We start from the raw sequence: 4936 nt of genomic DNA on the forward strand, positions 1-4936 counted from the left end.
GCCACAAAAGTGGGAGGCCCGCGTACCAAAAAAAAAAAAAAAAAAAAAAAAAAATCCCTGTTGGAAGCTTTATACGAATGAGCCAGCCCTGTCAACAGGAAAGTTTCAATATTGTTGACTGAGGTGGGTCCTAGTTTTTCTTAGGAGGAACTCTCAAATATCAGTATCTGTAGGTATTTTTTGTTTTGTTTTTAAGCTGGCAAGTTTCCCCAAATGGAACTGCTCTAATCTCCTACCTCTCCTATGGCTCTGAGGCTCAGCATTCTCAGAGCCAAGAAGAAGAGATTGGGGATGGATCTCATCCTTCAGCTCATGGATTTTCATTTAATCCCCTCACCCTATTTTTAACACAGCACCACACCACTGTACCCATCTGTGTCTGGTATCCCTGAGACCTGACCTCATATGGCTCAATACCTCTAGGAGAGTGAACATCCAGTCTTCTGCTATGGGCTGAATTGGGTGAGTGTGCTTGTTGATTAGCTGAGTGGTCTGGAAGAAGGAACCTGGAAATCTAGCTGACTCTTCTAAAGGCTTTCAACTAGTTTTCTGTTTGGGGTTCTGCCCTGTAATCTCACCTTCAGGAATATCCAATGTCTCCAATTCCTGAACCCTTCTAGGGTTCTGTGATGCAAAAATTACTTTCTCCTCACTGATTTCTCCTCTACAGGCATGTAAGTTTCAGCTCTCTCTGGCAGGATAACTTGTTTTTACATTTATCTATTTGCTTTCCATATTCCAAAATCTTGTTTTTATCTCTCATCTGCTGCCATCCTTTCTTCCGTTCTCAATGTCTTTGTGGTTTTTCACCTTTATTTATCCTTTGACTCGTTTTAATAGGGGAGGGAGTTGAGAAGAACTAATGTGCTCATTCTATCATGTTTAATAGGAAGGCTTGGGATGCCACCATCTTTTCATGTCTTATGATCTCTAAGGTTTGTGATCTACCCTTAGGGAGATTTCAAGGCAAAAACTACTCATTAAACACCTACAACCTACCAAAGATTCAAAATAATTTCTGGTTCAGAACACATACATATTCATGGCTTATAAAGAGGAAACAACTAAATATTATATAAGCTAGGCATTCCTATATACTAATGATGAACAATCTGAAAGTGAAATTAAGAAAACACTCCCATTTACCATTGGAACAAAAAGAATAAAATATCTAGGAATAAACCTCCTAAGGAGACAAAAGACCTGTATGCAGAAAATTATAAGACACTGATGAAAGAAATTAAAGATGATACAAACAGATGGAGAGATAGATATACCATGTTCTTGGATTGGAAGAATCAACATTGCAAAAATGACTATACTACCCAAAGCAATCTACAGATTCAATGCAATCCCTATCAAACTATCACTGGCATTTTTCAGAGAACTAGAACAAAAAAATTCACAATTTGTATGGAAACACAAAAGACCCCGAATAGCCAAAGCAATCTTGAGAACAAAAAATGGAGCTGGAGGAATCAGGCTCCCTGACTTAAGACTATACTAAAGAGCTACAGTAATCAAGATAGTATGGTACTGGCACAAAAACAGAAATATAGATCAATGGAACAGGATAGAAAGCCCAGAGATAAACCCACGCACATATGGTCACCTTATCTTTGATAAAGGAGGCAAGAATATATAGTGGAGAAAAGACAGCCTCTTCAGTAAGTGGTGCAGGGAAAACTGGACAGCTACATGTAAAAGAATGAAATTAGAACACTCCCTAACACCATACACAAAAATAAACTCAAAATGGATTAAAGACTTAAATGTGAGGCCAGACACTATCAAACTCTTAGAGGAAAACATAGGCAGAACACTCTATGACATAAATCACAGCAAGATCCTTTTTGACCCACCTCCTAGAGAAATGGAAATAAAAACAAAAATAAACAAATAGGACCTAATGAAACTTAAAAGCTTTGGCACAGCAAAGGAAACCATAAACAAGACCAAAAGACAACCCTCAGAATGGGAGAAAATATTTGCAAATGAAGCAACTGACAATGGATTAATCTCCAAAATTTACAAGCAGCTCATGCAGCTCAATAACAAGTAAACAAAGAACCCAATCCAAAAATGGGCAGAAGACCTAAATAGACATTTCACCAAAGAAGATACACAGATTGCCAACAAACACATGAAAGAATGCTCAAAATCATTAATCATTAGAGAAATGCAAATCAAAACTACAATGAGATATCATCTCACACCGGCCAGAATGGCCATCATCAAAAAATCTAGAAACAATAAATGCTGGAGAGGGTGTGGAGAAAAGGGAACCCTCTTGCACTGTTGGTGGGAATGTAAATTGATACAGCCACTATGGAGAACAGTATGGAGGTTTCTTAAAAAAGTAAAAATAGAACTACCATATGACCCAGCAATCCCACTACTGGGCATATACCCTGAGAAAACCATAATTCAAAAAGAGGCATGTACCAAAATGTTCATTGCAGCTCTATTTACAATAGCCAGGTCATGGAATCAACCTAAGTGCCCATCGACAGGTGAATGGATGAAGCAGACGTGGCACATATATACAATGGAATATTACTCAGCCATAAAAAGAAATGAAATTGAGTTATTTGTAGTGAGGTGGATGGACCTAGAGTCTGTCATACAGAGTGAAGTAAGTCAGAAAGAGAAAAACAAATACAGTATGCTAACATTATATATGGAATCTAAGGAAAAAAAAAAAAAAAAAGGTCATGAAGAACCTAGGGGTAAGACAGGAATAAAGACACAGACCTACCAGACAATGGACTTGAGGATATGGGGAGGGGGAAGGGTAAGCTGTGACAAAGTGAGAGAGTGGCATGGACATATATACAATACCAAACGTAAAATAGATTGCTAGTGGGAAGCAGCCGCATAGCACAGGGAGATCAGGTAGGTGGTTTGTGACCACCTAGAGGGGTGGGATGGGGAGGGTGAGAGGGAGGGAGACACAAGAGGGAAGATATATGGGAACATATGTATATGTATAACTGATTCACTTTGTTATAAAGCAGAAACGAACACACCATTGTAAAGCAATTATACTCTAATAAAGATGTTAAAAAAATAGTTCTAGGAATTCAGATTTGAGGAACACTGATTTATGAACCTGAAGTCTTATGAAAATATCTCTTAATCATGAATTACCTTTGCAAAGAAGAGTTTTTCACTTTTATCTGGTTTAAAAAAGGTTTTATGTTTTCATAACAATAAAAATACCAAGTTAAAGAACCGTATAGAACTTGAGGACCCAAACACCAGATTGAGAGGTGTTACTGCAGAAGGCCAGGGAGAGGGTCCACAGAAGTGTTGCCTAAGGAAGGCTCAGTTGTGATGGGCAGAGGACCCAGTACACACTGACATTTAAATGAAAATAGATCACTGGTGCTGCCTACCTGACTTGTTGCTTAAAAAAAGTAGGAGTGTAAGAACAGTGATGATAGGGGCCAAGGCAGGGAACAGTAGCACACATAGAAAAAGAGTATTACTTTCTCTCGTGATTTAGCAAAGTCTCCAAAAAAGTTGTCACTAATCCCTAGAGTCACAGGCCAGAAAGGACTCTACAAGGTCATTTAACCTGGCCCTTTACTTCAGATGGCTAACTTTGGCTACCCTTCCTCCCTGGTAGCCAAACTCTCAGGAAGGAAAACAAAAGCCAAGTCACATTTGTTTCAACTTTTCTTAGACCAGCAATGAAAAAAAAACAGTTGTCACAGATTGTCAGTTATCCAAATGTGAAATTCAGCTTTCTTTGCCACTGAGCAAAAATTATTATAAATACAGCTTGTAAAATAAAAGCCTCTATTGAGAGTGCCTTGCCATAAACAAGAGAAATTCTGCAGCCCAGGGCGCTGAGTCAGGATTTGTATGCTGTACTATCTAATTCCAACTAGAAGCAAGACTGGGAGTTACAGCACTGTTTGTCCACCAGCCACTCCTGCGGCCGCCCTCACACCTGCTTTGGTCACGGAGCAGAGAATACTCACCCCCCAGAGATGCCCACGGGCACTGTGCCAAGGACACTTGATACGGCTGTGGGGGAAACTGCGTAAGAGCCATGCCTGGAGTCTGGCAGGCCCTTGCCTGAGCTCTGACTCTGCAGCTTAGAGCTCTGTGATTCCAGAGGAGGTGGGAAGAGAGAGAACAGGGTAATAAGCAGGAAGTAACAGTACCTGCCTCATAGGACTATGGTAAGGGTGAAATGAAGAAATATATGTAAAATACTTGGAAGAATGCTTGGCAACTCCTCCAAAAAAATGTCAAGTGCCATTAGCAGCAGCAGTAGCAACACCAATATCAGTAGTTGGAATCCCTATATTAAAAGCATTTCTATATTATCATAAGGCTTAGAGGGGGCAATTTAATTGGAAAAGAAGGGAGTTTGGTGGGATGGGATCTTAAGCTGTGCTTGTGTAGTAAGCGTAGTCATAATGCATGTTTATTTGGAATGGTTTAGCAGGGAGGCAAACCTCTCTTGGCACTGCTGCTTACCATTATTATTATTGCGTTGTCCTTGTAATTACTATGATGACTACTGCAACGTTTGATACCTGAAGAAACATATCTGGGTACCATGTCTGGAGAGAAATGGCTCCCAAGAATTGGTGCTTTACATCAAAGTCCCCCGTGGTCAGTGGTGGGACACAGGGCAAGAGAACTAAAAGGAAATAAATGATCAGGCCCTGCACTGCACAAGAAGTACAGAAAAATCATAGAGCAGAAATATGGGTAGCATTAGAACAAACCCTATGGGGTCCTAGGAGCTTTTGATAGGATATCTTATTTAATTCTCTGAACAATTCAGAGAATTGAATACAATACAATGCAAGTATCCTTAGCCCCATCTTGAGAGAGCCAGATTCCCTGGCTGTGCTACTTATTAGCCCTTTGACCTCAGCAAGTCATGTACCCACTTTCTGCCTCAGTTTCCTCA

The sequence above is a fragment of the Lipotes vexillifer genome, unplaced genomic scaffold (assembly GCF_000442215.2).
Source record: "Lipotes vexillifer unplaced genomic scaffold, Lipotes_vexillifer_v1.1 scaffold779, whole genome shotgun sequence".
Taxonomy (NCBI): Eukaryota; Metazoa; Chordata; class Mammalia; order Artiodactyla; family Lipotidae; genus Lipotes; species Lipotes vexillifer.